Raw genomic sequence first — 22,849 nt, 5'->3', positions numbered from 1 at the left:
GGAGCACAGACACAAGATGAAGAGGGTCAGGGTAAATCCGAGGAGCTGAACTCGTCTAAGTCCTTTGTGCTTTGTCATGACCCTTGTTAGGGCAGGGTGGGAGGGGGCTGGCACGTGGCCATGCAGCATCCTGGTGCGAAAAGGGGGTGGAAGGGGCACATGTCCCTGCTGAGCGTGGGGACGCTTCCTCTTTGCGATACCGTTTGTGGACCTGAGCCCGTCATGCTGGGTGGGCTATAGAGAAAAAACATATCCAGGGTTTTCTCCGGGCGTTGAAAAGCTAATGAGGCTACAGTGACAGATTTGAAGCAAAGCAGCCAGGTTTTGTTGTTGTTTTTCAGCATGTGCTGGGTCAGCTCTTAGACAGAACCAACGCCTCCCCAACCAAGAAACGGTTTTCTGCCACTGCCGTGCTACAGCTCTCAGGAAAAGGCTGCTGCTGTATCACTGCTGAGTTTACAGTATTTCAGTGACCAAACTAGTGGCAAAGAGCATCATTATCCACTCCTTTGCTGCCGGAGGAATGATGAGCCATATAATGGGAAATCATGTAATAATAATGATGGAGACAATTTGCACTTTTGCTCACACGCCTCGCTTACGTGAGCCCTTGGTTTCACTTGAAAGTGATTTGGGGAAAACTTGTATCTAGCTTAATATTCTTCCAGATAATAAATTAAGCTCCTAAATTAGCATGTCTCTATAGAAACAGCTGAAAAAGAAATATTAAATTAAAAAAGCAATTTTCTTTATGATGTGATGATTTAGCAAGGATTTCATTCTGCCATATGAATTACAGCCTGATGCTTGTTCAGCTTATTATAATAAATATTTGAGAATCAACCTTTTGATCTGTATTTTTCAAACCCATTGGTTGACCATTGTTGGAAGCAATCATCAAGTGATTTGTATCCTCTCAGCCCTTAGACAGGGGTTTGGCAAAGGGCTTCAAAAACTTAATTAGAAACATTGCTATCTGCCATGTTTTATAGCCTTAGATACAGAACGGAGAAAAGATATGTGGGGAGGAAAAAGCTACTTTTTGAAACCCGCTTTGAAACTAGAGAAAGGTCTTTGTTTTAAAGAAGCCTGAAAAAATTATGGGGTAGAAAAACGTGGAGGAAACTTGAAATGTTATTTCGTTTATAGTTAATGAGTTAATCATGAGATGTTGGACCTTATGCTGTTTCAGCACCCCACTCCTACCCACTTCTCACCCTTCAGTGTCCTTCCCCATAGGTGCTGGCTCTTTCCTAGCTTAGATGATCATCTTCCTGATCTTGCCCTGGCAACTTGTCAAGGGTTTGATGATTTTTTTCCCCTTTCTTTTCCCCATTTTAGGGTTTTGCCTTAATTTCTGTTATCCAAGTGTTGATACTGAGGCATTATGGCAAAGGACAAATTCCAAAGGGGCAGCTGGTAAGCCAAACCCCTCTCCCTGGTCACAGCATCCACGAGACAGAAATTCATCTAGCAACAGGTTGGTTCCATTTACGAAGCATGTACAGAAGCGAGGAACCATCGTGCACTCAGCAGAAATGCTGCAGACAGCAGTATTTATTAGATGATCACAAACTCTTTAAAATATGCATAGGAGAGAAATGCAAACGACCCTCCACTGCAACAGAAACAGTTTGTGGTGGCACAAAGGCATCCCTGACAGCACTTGGTCTGCTCCCAGGCAGGCAATTCATCTCTAAGAGCCCAGCAGGAGGTATTTTCCAGCTTCTCCTACAGCAGGATACCCCCAGAGCTCAGTATTGCCCTTGCCTCCTGCTCACTCTTCCCCCTTTTTCCCAGACGCTGCCTTCCCAGCTGTTTCTTCATCTCTTGATTTCTCCTGCTCCTCCTGGCAATTCTCTCCCCCCCCTTTGGCTTCCACCTCCCTTTTTAATCTCCATCTCCAGCCCCTTCTGCTTAACTCCCCTTCTCCTATTTTATTGTCGTCTACAAATAAGTAATGCCAGGCCCTCCCAAATTCCATACAACAATAAATAAATAGAAGTTTGTTATACGCAAAGAATTATTTTTTACCTATTTATTCCATAACTCAATTTTCTGCCTCCAGTGCGTTCCCATGTCGCTGTCTCTTAGCGAAATATTTCCTGTGCAAGTCACTTTCATTGTCTAGGCTTCCTAGGTGATATTTCTTATCAATTATATAATAAATTAAGTCTCTGACGGTGTTACTTAAATGGAGTTCACACTGATGGTGATGCCTGAAGAATCTAATAGAAGTCAATCCACCACGGGCTGTTCAGTTTGTTCCCTTTAGCTGGAAAAATCAAAGGATTGGTTTAACACTCAGAATTTCTGAATATGTCCTAGAGGAAAACGTGGAAAAGAGTGGAAATGATAAAATTAGCATCCTGCTTAATAGAAACTTCAGAAAAGTCTGAGATTTGCCTCAAGATTAATCACAGCATTCTTCACAGTCTTCTTCATAAAAATCTCATTTTTCCTATCGGCAGCCAAGCCAAAGTCTCTTAAAGAGAAATAAAAAGCAATTGTGTTAGAAAGGTGATGTCACCACATTCATCATGAGAGATTAATGCTACCCGTATTTTTTTTTTTTTTTTTTTTTATTTCTGAGGAGTGTGCTTTGCAGCTGCACCTGTAGTCGGTCAGATGTGTGTTAGCTAAATTTATGTATCTGTACTTTTTCCCACCTTACCTCTGTGATGGTTTCCTCGTTCGCAGGTTGTAAATATCTCTGACAGTCACTGAACCTTGCAGTGGTGAAGCACCTGATATAGTGAAATGTTCTCAAGACAAAAAGCAGTTTGCTATAGAAATGTTTTTCCACACCTTTTCAGGAGACAAGGTTGTCTGAAAAGCCTCTCCCTTTCTGCAAGAGCACTGCGCTGCTCTGCCCACACCTCTGCCGTCGCTGTTGATGTCAAATATATATGGACATATGTGTTATATGAAATAACTCATACGACAGAGGCATTTATCCTAGCAAGAGACACCTCCTGGCTAATAATGCTAATGCTAGTACCCTCCCTGACGCAGTTTTGGGTGCTCCTCTTGTCCCACTGCTCAGTCCCCAGGGAGGAGGTCTGGGAGAGGACCGCAGGGACTCAGAGGCACCTCGCTGGCCGGGGTGCACGGCTCTTACAGCGGGGAGCAAAGTCAGCTTAACAGAGTGCTTTAGAAGGGCTGCATGACAGAAAATGGTCTGGAGACTACATTTTGAGTATATTGATGAGTACCAAGCAGACCAAACTTGACTTTCCCCAGCTCCAGAAGACAGAGCAGTTAGTCTGCTAGGCAGCCGCAGCGCACGGTTTATCACCACATAGCAAACTTAACCTCTGCTCAGCGGACCCCAGGACTTGGCCATAATATTCAGTGAATTACCTCCAAGTCCAGGCTCAGCAGAGCGATACGACAGACTGCTATGATGTCTGGCCCGCGGATAAGTACGGGACTTCAGTACACAGCACTTCTGGTCCTCAATCTTCACAGACAGGAAAATCATCCCGTCATTTAGAGAAAATAAAGGCCATTTCTGTGATAGAAAAAGAAAAAAAAAACATAAAACAACAAACAAAAAATGACAATCAGAACATACTATGTATTAAAGGGATGCACTGAAAATATCACTTAAGAGAAAATGACTTTAGTAAAAGCGATATATAAAATTAATGCTTGGCTATTAGAGCAACTGATGTAAACCATCACCTAAGGGAGGAAAATCTTTATCGTCATTTTGGCGTTTTATTCACTGGAATCATACAAATGGCAAAAGGCCCACGAGAAATCCTTTCACTTACCTCAGGGCATTTTTTTTAAAGAACAGCTGCTGCCCTCACAGAGCAGCAGTGCTTGCTGTGTCAGCCCCTATTTCACCCCGTGTTTAAGCACCAGCCACCCTCCATCAAGGCGTAAGTACCACCAGGGAGCCCCAGCGCAACCGCTCGCGCTGCTGGAGCCGCCTCGCGCAGCAGAGCCCTGCTGAACGGGGCGCTCCCAGTGCACTCATGGGGGTGAGCACTGCTACCAGCCACGGCTCAGGATGGCTCTGCCACATCCCCTCCCTCTTGGTGAGCCAGGGCACCAGCCAGGCTTTACCAGCACAGAAATCAGAGGAAAGCTGAGCAAAGACCCAGTGATGACATGTTTTAAGCCTTATTATTCTGACTTTGTAACCTGGGTCATTTGTTGTTTCTTGGGTTTCTTTCAAGCTGATAAAAATTCACAGCAATACCATCGTGTAGACGAGGTATGTATGTACATGCACGTGTATGTGTGCAAATGCTCACGTCTATACGTGCATGCACACACCCGCTCACGTACAACCATCCTGATGGTCCAGGCATCCCCACAGGCACACATCTGTACATGCGCTACTCAGCACCAAACCTAGAACTCTCAGAGTCATCACACGGACCAACACCACTGTGCAGTAATCAATGCACTAATTAATGTAGAAATTAATGCAGGAAAGGAGAAGAAAACTTGGCAACAGGATCACAGGGAACTGCTGGCAGCAGGGGACTGCTGAGGCTCAGTTACATACCTGAGGGCATCCCTGCGGAAAACAGCAAAAGCACTCAGAAGTCTCTTCTCTGCGTTCTCTGCTGCTCCTGCAGGCTCCATGGGCACAGTCTGCATTATTCTCACCAAGTCTTTCCCGTTTTTTTGGGGGGAGGTGGGGAAATGAAGAAGAGGTATCAAAAGAAAGCAATTATTTCCTGAATTTCCCATTATCTGTTGTCGAGGCATTTCAAACTCAGTGCACATCACCTGAAGCAGGAATTCTTATGTGTGATGTGTAAAAAACAGTAGAAAAAAAAATCAGCAGGAACACATTGCCCCTCCCAAAAACATACCCAAAGCATACCCAAAAAGACATTTATATATAGCAAAATCTCAATATCGTATTATTTAGACAGGAAAATGTTCTGCTGCATTGCTAACAAAATAACCCATTTTCTCCCTGAGGGTGTACACCCGCATGCATCAGGCTCGCTGGGAGCCACTCTTATTTCTCAGATATCATCACTGTGACAACCTGAAACAACACGTACATTTTCTGAATCTAATTAGCACATTTGAACACTGAGATTCAGCACTGTCACCACTCTGGGGCACTGAATCATAAACCAGGTCAGGCTGGAAGGGACCTGGGGGGCTTGCCCAGCCCGTGGCTCCAGGCAGGGCAGCCCACACACCGGGAGCTCAGGGCTGCTCCAGCTCCACCACCTCACCTCATCAACCCAAGCGTCCGAATTTCCTCTAACACATTTAATATTATACGAAACTGTTTTGAGAGCTTAGCTTCCAAGAAGTGATGGTTTCTGTGAAGCGAGCTTTCCTTGGGCTTTCTTTCCACTACACTGAAGTTCCCTGGAACTTCGGGTAACTTTAAAAATGAGCAAATATTTTATTGTTAAATCGTTTATCTCCTCCCTTTGTATTTATCTGAAAGCCATTTAAAGGGAGCATAATGGTTGGCCATTTGTATGTGCTGGAAGTCTGCTATTCATCAAGGAGGTCTGCATGCAGCTGAGCCAGAACACAAACGCGGACAACCAAACCAGGCTGCTGAAGCGACTGGCACCACCTAATGACATAACAGCTATTTCAGCTGGAGCTGGGAAGACCTGTACCATGAAACAGAAATAAAGATAGCCTATACCAGATTTCAGACACGGTTTTCCACCTCACACAGAAGCAATCTGTGGTCAGTAAGAGGTTGTTAACCAGAAAAAAAAAAAAGAAAAAAAAAACTATGCCTGGTGCTCCCCAATAGCAATTCTTCCAAGTTCTCCTTACCTGGAGACAATGCACTAAACGTAAAGAACTTGACCCAACCTCCATCGCCATGACCAGACTGGATCTTCACTCTGCATACAATTTATACAGTCTTTTAACTATTTTTTTCCCTTCAAAATACTTAGTTAATAATTAGGCCTTATTTAAAAACTGAAGAGAAAACCAAACCACTTACTACTTATACCTTTCCCTCTATAAAGGAAAGAAACAAACCTACAAAAGAAATCAGTGACACTGTTTGAAGGAAAGGTTTTTAGATGCTGCAATTACAAGAAAGACGTGAGGAGAATTATATAAAAACTTGAGAATGGTGCAATAAAAGGATAATTTGCTTAATTCCATCATTACCAGAGGCAGGTGTCCTCCAGTTTAATCAGGATATCAATTTGTGCTGTTGGGTTTTTTTTTTCCATTGCAGTAGAGAAAAAAAAAAAAACAAACTATAAAAAGAGTATCTCTTCTGTGCTTTTCTATCTTGAGCCTACCGCCATGACCACTTTTGCCTCTGGCACCCAGCATTAATAACCTCTGATTGCAGCAGCAGCTGAAACATCCCTGCTCTGCTCTTGGGATTTCAGCAAGCTCAGGAGCTGCTCGTGGTTGTTCCTGACATTGCTCGTTGGCTTGGTGCAGCCCCCTGGCTGGGTGTTGTTCTCTGTAGCTCACATTTGCAAAGTTAACATTCATTTCTTGGCTTTGGAACTGAAGTTTTGTAGCATGGAGTCCTAAAGATCTTTTAGAAGCAGAAATAAATAATTAATATTGGGTGAGGTCCTGGACTCCTGCTGGCAGAAAAATGTAAGCATACATGGCAATCGAAGAAGTTTGTGCCAGGGTAGTGATGAAAAACTTTGGAATATCTTTTTGTTTTCAAGACTCTCTTCCCGTAAACTAAGGACATGCTTCTGAATTCACCCATACATGCATCAGAAACAACTTTGTCTAGAGCTGTGGCTGCAGTCGTTCATCAGATAGTTCATTCCCTGGCAGAAGCTAATGTCTCAGTTCCGTGCAGCCGTGCCTAATCAGCCCTGAGGTGTGGAAGGGCCGCAGAGTTTATTAAAGGGCACTGTTCTAGCACAGACTTCATCTCAAGTTTCTTTTTTGTAACTCAGTTATAAATGGAGTGGGAAATTTGGACAGACAGGTTTAAACCACCTGTTGGCTCTGAGTTTTGACAAAATGCTTACAGAAATTATCTGCATCTATGTGATACCTCAAAGGAAAAAGTTTCCACATAACCAATGTTAAAAAGAAAAAAGAAAAGTTAAGAAAACATTGTCTGAGTACTCTATCTGTTGCTAACTTCAGTGCTGGCTTTCCCCTGCCAGCTCTGTCCATGAGGGGAAAACTTTTAACCACACAGACGTTTTCTTGAGACTGCATTGGTAAGAATTAAAGGCTAGTGCAAATATTAATACCTCATCCATCCTCTGCAACTGTTTCCTGCTCCCAGTAGGACAATTCAAAATGTATTAAGGTCCATTAGCTGCAGCTACACACTAATTTTCAATTTTTTGATGTCGCAGACCGCTTTGGTGGATGACCTTTCCAAGGCTCATCTCTCCCTTTCAGTCTCTGCAGAGTTCACGCGTAGCAATTTTGTTGGCTCTGCTAGTAAATCAAACCAACTTCTGTATGGGAGAAAAAATAAGAATCATGGGATTAAGACATCCCTCCACACAGGAAGAGTTGCTGCTTCCATTGGCTCCCCCACGAGACTCTGCAGAGCCAGCTCTCTTCTGCGCTATTTGAACTCTCAAGGGCTTTTGTCCCACCCAGAAACCCTCTCCAGTTCCTCCTATTCGAGCTTTCAGTTTTCCCCTCCTGATTGTTTCTGATCGGTCTCTCCAGCACTATTAACATACTAAAGGTTCAATATAAGGATGGTATGCCTGGGATAAGATGTCTCAAATTATTCAGCTTGTACCAAGCCCATTAATTAACAAGTTTACCACATCAACACTGAAAAAAAAAATGCCTTTCAGACACAGGGCTGGGACCACGATGTTCATCAAAAATTGAGCGTGTACAAGCATTGTCCAGACTCAGAAATTCCAGAGTTCCAACGTACAATAAAGGAAACCAAACCTTGTAACTCCTTGAAAACACATGCCAGTGCTCCTAAAGCAGTGGTGTTTTTGCAGCCCTGGTGTTCCAGGCTCCGTACTGTGCCGTGCTTTCTTTGTTGGGCAGCACGGGCCCCTTGTTCACAGCACAACGCTGCATCACCACCTCGACTCTTCTCAGTCTCTCCACCAGAAGAAATGTTCGCTCTTGCATATGAGTAATAATTTAAATGCATCAAAGCAGTGTAAATAATAACGTTGGCAACATACAGAGAGGGAAAGAGTCACAAGTAAAACAGGCACAGCTCATTTCAAGCTCTGAGATCAGAGAGAAGTGTGAATTACTGATTGTAGTTTTGATCATCCTACATAGATTCACGGCCTCTGAAACTCCAGCTTATAGCCCCTTGAGAAACCTTCTGGGTTTCTCTCCCTCTCTCTTTTTTTTTTTTTAATACACTTCCCGATGATATTCTATGAAATGAACCATCTGTCAATGGCAGACATAAGCAGTTTACATTCCTGTTCTGCGTGCTAACAGCTCAGTGTAGAGTACCACATCCCCACGGTGTTCGCGCATGGTCAAATTAAATTGATGAAATCGCTCTTTGAAATAGTCACTTTCCAACAGTTCTGGCACCTTCACAATATAATTTCCTTTTACTTCTAATTTATATAGCTAAGAAATTTGTTTGGACTGAGATTTTAAAGCTTCCTAGTAGAGATGAATTTTGTACCAAACTTGCAAGGCCTTGGAAATAACAGGTGAGTAACTGCGGACATGAACTTCACCCGCGGTGATTCCAACAGCTCTGATGTGCAGTCATTTTTAGCATTGTGATTTTATTTCCTCATACAAAAAATAGCGTCCCTCAGGTAGCCGCAGGAACAAACCCTCAAGAAAATACTTGGAAAGGGTTATACGTGGTGTCTAAAATTGTTCTGGAACACACTGACTCTGCTTCACCACTTGGTTTAATTTCAAACCCACGGTTAGGGCAGCCCATGAGTATGTGCTTTCCTGAATCACTGTCATAAAACAGGCTAGAAACGTCCAGGAAAGGAATGAGGGAAAAAATGTTATGTTCCAGAGAGGAGGATATGTCTTGTCCTGTTAGGTGAAAAGCACTACCCATTCTGCTCTTTCTTCACTTAAAGATTAACAGGTAAATAATGCACATTTTCCTTCCACTCTTATTATACCTCTCACGCTTCTGGTATCATTGCTTTCCTTTTCTTACCTGGCACTTTAACAAATCCTGCTGACGTGCCTTCCTGCTGGGCTATTAGGATGCCATATCAAATCCTAATGCTCTGACACATGGGAACACGAGGAGCAGCGCCGGGCATCCCGGGGGCTCGCGGGGGATGGAGCTCCTCAGCGTGACAGCCACCTGCCAGCGCGCCCCAGTGACATCCCAGCAAACGAGACGGAGAGGTTGTGGGAAGATTACTACAGTCCTGATGAGGATTTGGTTTTGACAGAGCACCTCTGTCTACTATTGGCATGTTACAGAAGCGCGTGTCAGAAATGCGACGCTTGTGACATCCCTCCCTGTGACAGCGTTTGGAAAGCGTGAGCACCTTCCTGACAGAGAGCCTCACAGAAGCATCCCCTTTGTGAAGGTTGATGCTTTTTTGCAAATAGCGCCTGGGTGCACCTGCTCACCTTTCAACCTTAAAAAAAAGCTGAAATCTCAGGTTCTAACCCAGTCCAGCAGCCACCACACCACGAAGGTGATAGCCTGTGCACCACGTGCCAAGGGCCGGGCTATGCTTCCTCGCCTTGCCCTGCAAGATGCGCATGCAGGTACTGCGCTCTCAGGGGATTAAACCCATGGAAAACACTCTTGGTGAGATGCAGACTGTGGGCCCAGCTTTGCCCAGGCTCCGAACAAGCCTGAGGTTGCTGCTGGGTCCCAAACACAACAGATTTTGCTCCTCTTTTGTTGCCGCATTCAATGCTGGAGCATCCTCACCACAAGCGCATCAGTTGCCCACCCAGTGCACAACGTGAGCTGGGTGCTGGAAAACAAAAATCACGGCAGCTGGCATGTTTATGGGGTGTAAATCACCACAGCGGCTCAGGGCTCATAGGACCAAGGCCTCGGTTTCTGCTCTTCCAGTTCTTGTCTCTAAAGCAGGGCCAGGATGCTTCTGTGCTGTGGCACATAGCAAGAATGGATTAATTAAGGTTTCTGTAACACTTTGAAGAGGAGGATTTCTGTACAAATGTAAAGCGTACGAGGCTGGTATTTTATAGCTCAGAGTCAAATTAAAAGCAGAGTTAAAGGAAAAGGCAGACAACAGCCTGGGAAAGAAATCACGAAAGGTTATTTCAGCAGCAGAGTTGTTATCGCTGCCTGTCCTCCCTGCTCAAAAGCTGCATTTGATCATATATTCTTCTGAATTATCTACTGCATCTCTTGAATGCTAAAGGCAGAAATAAATGCTGGATAAATATCAGAGGGTTGATTTCAGATTACATTGATGCTTGAAGCTTGCAGTCTGTAATTCCAGCTTTCACACTAAGTATTAATTATTTAGCATTATAGGAAAAATTAATACAGGTCACTCAGAAAGCATATATGAACAAAAGCTGGAATATTTTTTTTTTTTTTCTTCAAAAAATCCCTCTCTGGCAAATTTTACCTACAAAGAGCTTGTCAGAGTTCTTTTGCTCGCCTACAAAATTTATAGCTGCATCTGTCTCCTGCTTATGAGACAGAGCTGCTTGTGCATCACCCATGCAGCAGGGCTTCTCCTCTCTGTCGTCCACCTGTGCAGCCAGAGCCGGCCTCCTCGAATGCAGCAGCAGCTCCTCTAGGTGGGGTGGGGGAGCCCGAAGTGGGGCAGGAGATGCACACCAGTGTGGGGACACCTCTTCTCCTGCCAACAGTTTGGGGTCCACCAAGGGTTTGGCCTGGCTCCCTACTAACTCCTTGGAGGGACAGGCTCGGTGTGTTACACCTCCTGGTGCATTATGCCTGCTCAGCATTCCCCCACAACCACTATGCTCTCAGAAAGAGCTTTCACATTTAACCCTTGGGGCAAGAGCAAATCTCCTAAATTGTGTACTTGTCCACCGTGGCTAGAGGATCAGCTTTGCCAGCATCTATGAAATTCATGGAAATAACATAATGAGAAAAACAATCAGTGCCCTGACAGGACCAGGGAAAATCCATGTATATTCTATGTATTTTCCAGCTTCTCTCCTCAGAATTCTCTTTTATCCACTGCAATCTCCCTGAGAGGCAGTGAGAGCATGTGACAGCCTCTCTGTGTTGTGAACATTGTCCATGAAATGCTTCAAAATCAATACAAGTTAAAGAAAACTTGTGATTTCAAAATTATATTTAAATATTTAAAACCTGCATAAAGAAAGACAAACAATTCTTAAACATTTCCATTAGATAACCTCAACTGCCAATGTACCCCACAGTTCTCCAAACTGTAAAATGAGTTTTTGCAATTTTTCCCATTAGGCTGTGTTTGACACAAGGAACCCTGTGCTGCCTGGCCACGGCCTGGCAAAACTACCCCAACCAGTGAAAAAAATCAAAGGAATAAAATATTCACATAAAATGAGAATAAATAAGTGTAGACAAACAGCTGACTTGAAGAAGAAGAACATGCTGAACACCTTGTTTTTTCAAATTCACAAGTCATTTACAGCTTGTTTATCCTACTGAGAAAAAACAGTGAAATCAGCATCTCCTTTCCTCTTAGCCACAGCAACAGGACTGTAGACATTAACCTACTCAGCATTACTTAATTCAAGAATTATTGGTAATATTTGTGACCAGTTTGCTCATTGCTGGCATAGGTGCATTTGACTGGCTGTTCGTAAGCCAGCATCACATTGAGCAGAAGCCAATTACCTTAGCTATAGAACGATTGCACTGTGTTCCCATTGGCATCTGGAAGAAACTCTGAAAATTAACTTTGCTCTAGCATATCTTAATTAGAGCAGTCTCTCTCAGCTCACATGTACAAAAGGAGTTTACGGCAAGCGGAACAGGAGATGAAAGAGCAGTTTGCTCTCGTGAGAGAGAAACTAGTGCAGTTTCTGCAGAACCAAGGCAATTAACCAACAGGTAAAGCAAAAGCCCCCACCCTAGGGTCAGCATGCAGTCCTTCATCCAGGACAGCTATGGGTGTGGAACCACAGTGAGAGTAGTTTGACAGATTTGGCCATGAATTCATCTATAACTTCTCTTGGGCCATTTATTCCAGGATACGTTTTTAAATCAACGTTTATATTTTCATAAACATAGTTATTAAATTTTCCCTAGGCTCATTTATAAACAGAGTTACTTCCTCTCCTCCAGCACCAACCAAGGTAAGGCAGGGCCCAGGCTGCACTGAGGCCTGACCACCAGGCCGACACCAGGCTGCCCCTCGGCCCTCAGATGCTCCTTCTGAGGACGTTAACAATTCTGTGATTCTGTGACACGGGGCTGGTTCACGTCACATGAGGACAAGAACCTCTCTCCAGCAGGCCCTGACACGCTGTGACTAAGTCAGCACGTCCGTCATGATTGCAAAACCAAGAGCTCTCAGGTGAAGTCCCAGAAGGAGGTAACAAAAATTGGAAGAGGAGAAATTTGCAAAGAAAGCCTTCTATTCTGGGTAATGCCTGAAGACATTTAAGAATCTTCGAGACTCCATGCACAAGAAGCGAATACTTGAAGAAGAATTCTCATAGGAGCATTCCTGATCACGAAAACAAACTGCATGTAATGAGACAAGTGCCTCAGCACGGCCCCACAATCAGCTCCCTGGGGAAGACCCCCCCGTGCACAGCCAGTGCCGGCCCTCACCTCCTGTGGTGCCCTCACCTGCACCAGAGGAGCTCTGTCCCCCCTCTTCACCCCCGTGAGCAGCTCTGCTGGCAGGGGTCAGGGAACCCGAGTACTCCAATGGTTGCTCCAATTGTCATTTCATCACTCCCTCACATCTCAAAAAGACACCGTCCAGGTAACCCTCATGGTTAGCAGCTGTGCCAATGGCAAGAAATGACTGCTAGATAAGGTTAACATTCACTCAAAGTTGATGTAATTTGCATAAAAAATTAGTAGCAATGAACACATTAATTGGCAATCAGCAAGAATGTTAGCCTATTTTAGACCTCTCATAGCCCAGGAGCCCTGCCCGCAGGCACATAAGCAAGATTGCTCAAGCACTAAGGTGGGTTTTTCCCCCTCAGACACTCGGGAATGATTTGCTAACCAAAAAGGCAAGCACTGCTTAAATGTTATTGTGGAGGACCCAGTGCAAGGCACCACAGCAGTTCTGGGAATGCTCCACTGGGACGTGGCTGCAATCTGCAAGAAAAGAGGAAGGAAAACCACATTGATCTTTATCATAATTCATAGACCAATATTTCTACTTTTCCACATTACCCAGATGTGGAAACAAAAACTGTGGGCTTACCTGAGGTCAGACCGTAATCCAACAACTGTAATCTAACAATGTCTAATGAGAAGCTGGAGGTAGCTTGGGTGGCAGCTGGGAGGGAAAGGTGAAATCCCACAGCTGCTGTTAAAATAAAAAATTCTCTTTGACCATCTCTTCCGCTTAGTTCTGAAAACGCTGTTAAATTACTGCATTCCCTCTGAATTTGCCAGGGAAAAAACATCCAAGAGCTGTGTTCCTGAACTTGTAACAATCTTAATTGGTTAAATAATAATTATCTTCCAACTCTTCAGCATTTATCTGAGATATTGCAGCAATAAGAGTAATTAGCACACAATTGCTAGATTCTCTCTCAACAGTTCAGACTGGCAATAAGGTGTTGATAGTGAGAAACAATCATTTCAAATGTATAAAAAAAAAGTTGCCAGAAGAGAACCAGAAAAGAATTTCTTTTTATTTTTTTTTTTTTAATTAAAAGAGAAAGCACACAATAACACCTGGTGTGTGCTTGCTGCTTGCGGGGACAGTGAAGGTGCAGGAGCTCTTGGTGGCATCTGGGGATGCAGCACGAGGACCATGCAGCCACAGAAAGCTTCAATTCAACGCGGGGACTTGCGTGTAGCTCACCTCTGCCCCCAGGATGACCCAACACTTCTGATGGCAAAACCTTGGGCTCTCCAAAGCTGTATTTCTTGGGGAAGAATTCAGTCCTGATTGGAGCCCAAAAGTGGGCTCCAGGGGGAACTAATCTGAACATTTCATGTTTTAAATGGACAACAGTCATTTTCTTCAGCTTTGATTAAAAGAAATGGTTACACCTGTATCCCCATTTCCAGCAGAAAACAATTACTAAGTGGTTAAGGACACTTTTGGAGCACCCTACAAAACTGGCAAGTCTCCCAGCTGAGAAAGGAGTCAGAATAGCTACAAAAATGCCTTGCCACACACTTCTTTCCAATTAAAAACTTATCGTGAATCAAACTGGGGAAAGGACTCTCAAGGTTAGAAAGGATGCAGACATACCTGGGATGTGCTTTAAAGCATGGAAATTTATTTTTTGAAATTCTCTGCAGATACTGGTGGTAGGGCTGTTGAGAAAGATTCCTGTCTGTCTGCTCAATTTCTTCTTACTTCTTTAATAAAAAGAACTCCAAGAAAAAGAATTCTGAAAATCTCCTGATTCTTGCTTTGCTCCCTGGGGTACCCACAGCATGACAATACTTTTTATACAGGACGGACACCACCTGCTGGGGCACCACAAGGGACTTCCTGATGTTCTGATAGCACAGTGTCTAATTGCTGATGTAACTATATACCAGGTTAATGAACTGGGAAGATTTTTGTATGACAGATCCCAAGTCACTCTTCTTTTCCCCAAGTATCTGAAGCATCATCCAGTACTGTCCCATTAGGTTCACTCCATCCGTACTTTTACCATCTCCAGTCACCTACAGAACTCACACACCACTTTGGCCAAATAGGTTTGGAATAGAACTTTTTTATTAAAAAAAAAAAAAAAAAACTTACTGAGAAAAACAGCAATTCCCTCATCCATCTTTTCTACAGATTTCTTCAAATACTCATTATTTTAAAAGAAAATCCTTTCATAAGGATGACTTATGACATACCCACTTTCTTCAGGTTCTCCCTTTATCCTCCAAACTGATTTCAAATTCTCCTCTCCTGACATTTTGTGCTATTAAGTAGTCATTTATTACCAATGTTGTTTCACACCTTCAAAATATGGAACACAAGTTTATCAATTACATTTATTGTGAGCATCCCTTTTGCTTTGTTCCTCAGAGGCATGTGTTAATTAAATCTAAGAATTGAAGAGATTGTGCCATATTTTCATAACCTTTGTGTCTTCATATGCATAACAAGCACAATACTGATTTAAGTAGCCTTTTTTTTTCCTTCTTTAAGAAAGACAAAAGCAAATTCCATTAATCCTTAAGTATATTCACTTTCAGTAGTTTGAAGCATAGAGCATCTTGAAATGAATTTAAATCTCTCTCTGATCATCATTCAATAGCTCAGTCAGTTTCAGCTTGTTCAGAGCCTTATTTCTTTGGGTTTGTTTCACTTTAAGGTTAGACAAAGCCAGATTTTGTAAACGAGGGCTCTCAAGAACAGAATAGCCCCCTGTAAATACATATGCTATACAAAAGGCAGAAGTAACTCCTGCAGGATGTCATCAGCGAGGCAAAGGTAGAGCTGAGCTCTGAAACCTCTCACTGCTCTCCCTCCACCTTCTGGGGCAGGAGGATGCTTCCTCCCACACCGCAGCCCTTCAGCTCAGCCAGCATTAAAACAGGATCAGACAATAAGTTAATCATTTTCCTTTCACTAATGAGGTTTTATAATATATTTTCTTTGTTTTGAATAATTGAAACTGTCACTGCGGTAGGTCATCAGATATCCCATTCACGTCAGAAGTCTCCCTGTAACAGCCTCAAGCTCTATCTGTTAAAAAGTTAATCAAGCTGAAATGTCATGGAATTTAATAACTACCAAGGAAGAGTTTTTAAGTTCCAAATACCACCAATTATGTTATTTTCCAGCAGGAAACAGACTTTATGGTAATTGATCAAGTATTGTTTTCAGTAACGCTGGGCCATTTATTTTTGTTCATCCCAGTTTTGCTCTTTCCCCAGTTTGGGAACAAATCTAAACTGAAGCAGGCACCTGAAGTGAGTGTAACTGCACACCCACATGGCTCAGACTCAGTGGTTACCAGCTTCCTTGCTCTTCCCAGTTCCCTTTTACTGAGAGGCTTTATTTCCACACCCCAAGCATCCTGCAGCTGGAGTCTCTAAACTCTTGACTTAGCTGAGACAGATGACTAAGGGCAGCCACTGACATTTGAAAGTATTTGTAATAAAGACATTTGAATAAAATCAAGGCACAAGCACAAAGACAGACAGGCTGCAGTGTCTTTAAGGCAGCAGTGCTTATAGAATTGTGTGCTATCACACAATAACAGGCACTAACGGTTTCTGGCATCTTCAGAAAAACACTTCTAAATAAATAAATAAATGTTTCACCATGAACATACTTTTGATAGCAACCAGCTATTCACAGACAAGTGTGAATCCCATGTGGCTTTGTGAATTTTAAATGACTCTAGCTGATGTTAGGAGCAGAGACAGAGCCAACACGAAGCATGTGCAGGGTGGGTACAAAATATATGGCAAGAGAAGAACACAAAATCTGTATCACATTGATTGGAGTTTTGGTGTTAAACACATTATTCTACAATACAGAGCAACAAAGTTATTCCTTTCTGTTCTTAAAAGGAATAAAAACCTCAATGCAAAGCGTGGCGTTCAGTTTAATTGCATATGGGTAGAGTGTTAGAATGCTGACTGCAGAAAAATAATAAACAGTATCCCATATGGCTATCAGTGTTCCAATTTAGCAATAAATAAAACGCAGAAGAGAAACTCCAAGGTAATAAACATTTTTCACTTGCCCCCTTAGCATTTTACCACTGCATTACTATACGTTCTGGATTGTTTGGTGTTCATTGACATAATGGCACAAGCCGACCTATTTTAATCTACTGGAAATATGAAGGTTACTGGCTGGTCGGGGAGGTGGACAGGAAACAGAAATGGGTGCTGTTGTGAACCCTCGCAGGCTGACAAGGCGCAGGCAGGCAGGACAAAACATTTGTGCACTGCCTGTGCAGCTCCAGTGCAGTGGGCGGCATCACCCCTGCTCCGCCAGCAGCTCACAGCCCCGCCACATGCAGCTTGCTTCCTTAGGAAGAGTGTTAATGAGACGTTGGCGTGACATATAGCTGGATGTCCATCAGACACTTCACCAGTCATGCTGGTGCTTGCAGGGAGCCGGTTTGACAGCAGAACATTATCCCATGAGAGTTACAAAGTCCCAGAAGCGATTGAGAGCAGCACTGGGAAATGCCCCAGGACAGCCTCCAGCCTCAGTACCGAGGGCAGGTATTTCCTAGGAATACTTTTCTCTGTTACTTTCAGCCCAGCTTTAAATGCAGGTCTCCAACAACATCCCCCAAGGCTCTATTTTGCAAAAGTTCAGCTTTTGCCTAAACCTTCCTTTTCTCCACCCCATTAAACATAGTTATATCCCTTTCACTCTAAATCTTCTTCACAGGGATTTTACCTCCTCCACCTTGTGTCTGTCACTAAGATTCAAATTTCACGTGAACAGTCAGGAGGAATATCTATGAAGCGAGGAAAGTCAGAGTGTCATGCAATTAGATTTACACAAATCTAATGTAGCAGTAATTAAGGATTTATTATATGCCTTTATAGGAAATAATAAGATCAGATTATGTGATTCTTAACAGCATTTAATCAGTATCTGAGTGTTAGTCAATTAACACAATGACCTGAAGGAATTTGCTATAATACAAACAACGACTTAGTTCCAGATTTAAGAATGGCAAGGTTCACCCCAGACTTACTGCAGGGTCCTGGGGGAGCTCTAACCCCAAGCATTCACTTCCCAAATCCCCCTTAAGGTGAATTACTCACCCTCCTGTCTCATCAGCGTTTGTCTGTGGACAAGCTCATTCCTCGAGGAGCCAGACCTGAGAGGCTGGGGGAGACAGGGGGTGCAGCCTGCTGCAGTCCCTGGAGAGCTCAGGAAGCTCATGCTAGGGATCACCATTAATAGGAGTGCAATGCCAGTGTCTCTTGGTCAGTAATCTTCTGGGATTCAGGTGTTTTGTTTAGGAATCAAGTTGCACAGCCCCCCTCCCCTTAGCACTTAATTGTGTCCTTGTCAATTAGTCACACAGCAGGGGCTGTGGTCAGGGTGAGGCCTGACCACCGGGGCCTGTGTCACGCACGGCAGCATCGGGCTCCACCGCGGGTAACAGAGGATTGGTGTCAAGATGAATTTTCCTTTGATTATGGAGAGGAAAGGGATGAGGCACCATATTTATTAGATAAAGAGATTGATTTGTAGTCAAGCTCAGATCCCTTCATTACTTCCCATGAGAGACTTCATGGCAATGAGCTCTGCCTGCGGCCCTGCTGCTAACGAGCTCTCCGGCTCGGGAGGAGCACTTGGAGGCCTGCTGTGGCTGAAGGCCTGAGCCAGACCTATGCCCAGTGCCAAGGCAGAGCAAGCCCATCACGCAGTCAGCACATGCACGTATGCACTGACCACAAGTCTCCCCCTCACCTTCCTGCCGTGGGTGGCCTACGTCCACTTTGTGAGTGGTCACTGCAGAAGAAACACCACCTGAAGCAAGACACTACCTGCAGGATTTAGTCCTTAGTCTATGTAACAGCACACAGCTCTTGCTTCTTGTCTTCAGACTGCTCAGCTTAACTGCAGCTCCTTCCCACGCGCTGGAGCAAAATATGAAGGAAAGCCTTTGCAAACACCAACACCCCAACCAGGAAAGGGGAATCAACCCCTGTGAGTTTGTCAGGAACGAACTCCATTGGATCAGCCTAGTTTTCCCCCACGACAGCTGTGCAGACGGGCAGGGGGCAGGCTGTGGCTCAGAACTTGTGCTGGTTGCACAGGGACCCCGTCAGAGCGCGCAGGCCCTCGTGGGCTCGCTGTCCCAGTTTATGGCTCTCTATGAAGGCTGCTTTATTTTCACCGTACCGATTCCCTGTTTATACTTCTTTTATTTTTCTAAACTTTGTCTCCTTTTAGTTCTGTACCTGCACTGCTGCCTACCAGCTTCCTAAGCAGCGTGATAACAGCAGCACGCCCTGTACTCCCTCCACAGCATGAACCAGCTAAAGGGCCGGCAGCACCATAGGGGTGGATATCTTCTCCCACGTCGCTCATCCCTCAGCTCACAACTCCACCTTTCCCCTCTTGCTGTCAGTTTTAGTTTCTAGTGACAGTGCTCCGGTCCCAGGCGGGTGCAGGGGCTTTGCAGGGACACGTGTGATGTGCCAGCAGCATCTAAATACCTCCTGTGTCGGCAACCAGTTACAAGACTTGTCAGCTTGTTTGTTTTAGAGCAAACTCTTTTGCTTTCACCGTGTTTGACCACAAAGAGAGGGAAAAGGCCAATGTATCCATGTGAATCTGTTCTGCAAACTGCTACCAATGAGGATAATTCACCTCTCACATGTCCCACTAGCAAATCTTAATTCTCCTGTGATATTTGCTAGTTTTTTTCTCCTCCTTTCCTAAACTTTTTGTATTTTCTCTTTGCTGTGTCCATGTACATCAAGTGAGAATTTAAATCATCCCATGTTTGTATTGTGCCAAAGCCTGGACTTTCTGTGGAGAGAGTTCTGTGCTTCAGGGAGCAGAAAAAGGCCTCGAAAACCCCTGCCTGGCCATCAGCACAGGACTCACGTTTGGCCTTGAATTCCCACCAAGAGCTGGAAAGCACAAGTATGAATTCAGACATCCTCCTAGCTTGGAGCAAAGCCAGCCAGGAGCAAAGGAGAAGAGAAAGGAAATTTCCTCACCTGTTCCTATCAGCTGTGACAAAAGAAAGATCACTGTTCAATACACAACTCCGAGGGTGTGCCTCGGTCCTGCCAACAGCTTCGTTCCTTTTCATTTAAAAAGAAAAGAAGAAAACAGCAAAGGTGAGACCAGGGGAGCTGGTCTAGGTGAATCTGTATTTACCCAACCACTCCAAACGCTGCTTCAGCTGAGGGGGTTGCCACAGCTGGGCAACCCTGTGTCCTCTCAGCTCCATTTCTTTTCTTTCAGCATCAACATATCATGGAAGACAAGTGCATCTGAGTGCATCTGAGGTACCTCAGAGCAACACAGGGAGAATATTTCTTGATGTCTTAGGAGCTGCCAACATTTTCAAGAGGTTTTCTATACTTTAAATGCACCTAGCATTATAGGATTATTTATTTATTTTAACTGGGAATACCAGCTCCAGAGACACCAACAAAGAGAGCTCTACAACTTATTCGACAGTCAATGAGAAAGCTCCCCCTGTGTGCTGGCTGAAGATCGCTGTGCTTTCACCCACTGCTGTGGGGGAACACATCCGACACAACTCCAAATGCCAGATAAGGCCCCTTCCTTCTCACAGCTGCCAGCAATAACTTTTCACTCCTAAGCAACTTACAGAGTTGCTTAACTTTGGCAGAAAGCAGTGTTGCAGCCATCTTCCATGGAAATCCACACTGATATAGTTATTTCTCTGAAGGAAATTATTGCTCTTCTCCTTTGGAGTTTATCAGATATTATCCTAAGCACAAAGGAATTCTTAATGAACGGATTATGAACATTCTGAGAAACTTCATGAAATAATTGGCAAAACAAATGAAACAATCTGTTAGCAAAGAATGAAAGGATTTTTGGGGAAAAAAAAAGATAAGTTTGTTATTTCCTGTAATAAACTCATTAACTTATATTCAAATTAGCTACAGCACTGGGAATCTCAGCAAGTGTTGATTGCCAAAATTCCCAGGGCTGTTGCTAATTCATCAAAAAGGCTGAAAAGCTTTCTTTTTTATAGATATGGAATTGCTGAACTAGAGCAAATAAACAAGCCATTGTGGATTATAAACACACATATATATATATATACACACACGTTTTGACACACTTCTGGGGCTGACAAATAATTAAAGTGGCTTCCCAATGTGTATGCAACACAAACCCTGCTAATATTAAAGGTGGGTGCCTCTAGCAGCACTTCCCTCACAGGTCAGGTCACTGCTATCACGATGCCAATGGCCAATATTCTCCAGCCATACCTCTGCCTCGCAGGACTTTCCCCAGCTTCTTGGCTTCTGGTGTTTCTTGTTTCTCCCCTGGATTTTCCAGATGATGACGGGAGCCCCCAGCAGCAAGTTAATAACAAGGACTGGGAATTTAGAGAAAGCGATGGACAACTGGCACCTGCGAAGAGGGCATCGAGGGAAACCGAGGAGCCCAGCGAGACGTGCACCAAGCCTTGTGGCTGGGGGACACAGCAGCCTTGTGCTGAAGGCGTCCCACCACATTTACATTTTATTTACATTATGCTGTAAAATAAAAAAATGTTTGTACACGGTTATTATTCCCTTTACACAGTGTCTGCCAGGAGACTATAAATCCAACATTTATCTTGGAAAATTGCTGTAAATGGAAATTAACAAAATCCTCAATCTTCATAATCAGGGCAACTTCATGCCCAGGAATCCCAGGTGGCTTTTTAAGAGGAAAGGGTGAATCTTTATGTTTGCAGAGAGCAAGTAGTAGGAATATCACTGCTCTAAAAACATTTAAACTGCAGACAAGCATTTCTTCAGATACTTTTAGGCTCAGATTTACCATAAATTTCAAGGTCACCAAGTCTTATTATTCCTTCTGTGCCCTATTATGTCTGCTAAGCTGGAACCTGCAAAAGTGCAGAAGCACGGGCACCAAAGCCAAGGGACTCAGCAGCGCTCTTCCAGGGTCCAAATTGCTGTAAAACTGCATGCACCAAGCTAACACAGGCTCTGACATTTTTATAGACTGAGGTAGACAGAAGAACACCTAAAAATCAAAACCAAAAACCAATCTCCTTTGGCCTTTCTGCACAGGCTGGGGTTGGTGCTGTGCATAGGAGAGTGCTGGGTGCAGGAAGCTCTCTCTTCATGTCTGACTGGGGTGTGAATGAAGCCAAAGGAATAGCACAGCATCAGCACAGAAAAGAGCAGCAGCAGGTCTGTGTTGAACTTAACTGGAAATGTTTTCCTCCATCATTATTTCCTGTTTTTCCTCTATCATTTCTCTTGTTGATGGGTGAAGGAGGAGGTTGTGCTGTGATGGGTACAAGGACCCTCCCAGTCAGGGTTCCACTTCTGTGGGATGACCCAGCGCAGTGTGAACGCGGCGATGGTACAAAATTGATTTAGAGAGCACTTTCAGTTCTACTGAAGAAAAACAGTGTATAATGCTGAAAACTGCGTGTTGAGGCTGGTGCCGACGAGCCTGTGGTGAGAGGAGGTTAGCTGGCACTGAGCTCTCCCAATAACCTCCTCCCCGTGCTCCCTGCTCGTAATGCCATCAGACCGCTCCTTCACCCCACTGTGGGAACTCCTGATAAGAACAACAGGGACCCGAGAGGTGCTGAAAACTCTCCTTGCCACTCTTCACCTCTGTTTTCGCTCCAACACAATCACCAAGACCACGCGGCGTGCTCTGATGGCCCAGCACAGCTGTGAAGTCACAGGCTGACGGCGGCCACATCAGGGTGACCACCAGCGTCCCCCAGCACTCAGGGACCCGAGGACACCAACAGTGTCCTGAGTACCTGCACCAAGGCTTTGCAGGAAAGTGACCCTTTTTCTGCCCAAGCAGCTTTCACATGACAGTGGTGTTTACTCAGGACGCCGTTTCGCAGAGGGGCTGCTGAGATGCCACCAGCCTTGTGCTACAGACTGTACGGTGTGGAAATATTACCTGATGGAGTAAGGGAGAAAGTCCTGGGCTGCCAAGTGGAGAGTCAGAGACCCTCAGACAATTATGAGCAGCCAAAAGAGATCTTTGTTTACTAAAAAGGAGACATTTAAATGCAAGTCTAAAATTTCAGTGAATTTTTGGCTGTTGCTTCTTCGCTCTTTTGCATATTTTTCATGTATATTTTATGAACTTCATTAGAATTTCAGGGA

At 44.1% G+C, this 22,849-nt stretch overlaps 2 long non-coding RNA genes across 3 annotated transcripts; both read right to left on the bottom strand.

Moving 5' to 3' along the window:
- Positions 1-1,114: 1,114 nt before the first annotated feature.
- Positions 1,115-5,192, bottom strand: LOC121073400. The gene is made up of 3 exons (XR_005821687.1): positions 4,526-5,192; positions 3,364-3,514; positions 1,115-2,275 (listed from the first exon to the last, which is right to left on the bottom strand). It is a non-coding gene; the product is annotated as an uncharacterized LOC121073400 (long non-coding RNA).
- LOC121073401 lies at positions 5,193-18,107 on the bottom strand. 2 transcript variants are annotated; one of them, XR_005821689.1, is made up of 4 exons: positions 17,792-18,107; positions 7,206-7,418; positions 5,785-5,855; positions 5,193-5,612 (listed from the first exon to the last, which is right to left on the bottom strand). It is a non-coding gene; the product is annotated as an uncharacterized LOC121073401 (long non-coding RNA). The 2 variants fall into 2 exon arrangements; XR_005821688.1 differs by lacking the exons at positions 5,193-5,612; positions 5,785-5,855 and adding an exon at positions 6,248-6,517.
- Positions 18,108-22,849: the final 4,742 nt, after the last annotated feature.

Source organism: Cygnus olor, chromosome 7 (genome assembly GCF_009769625.2).
Source record: "Cygnus olor isolate bCygOlo1 chromosome 7, bCygOlo1.pri.v2, whole genome shotgun sequence".
NCBI classification, from domain to species: Eukaryota; Metazoa; Chordata; class Aves; order Anseriformes; family Anatidae; genus Cygnus; species Cygnus olor.
Note: the sequence above shows the minus strand (reverse complement) of the source record. Positions and strands in the feature narration are given on the sequence as shown.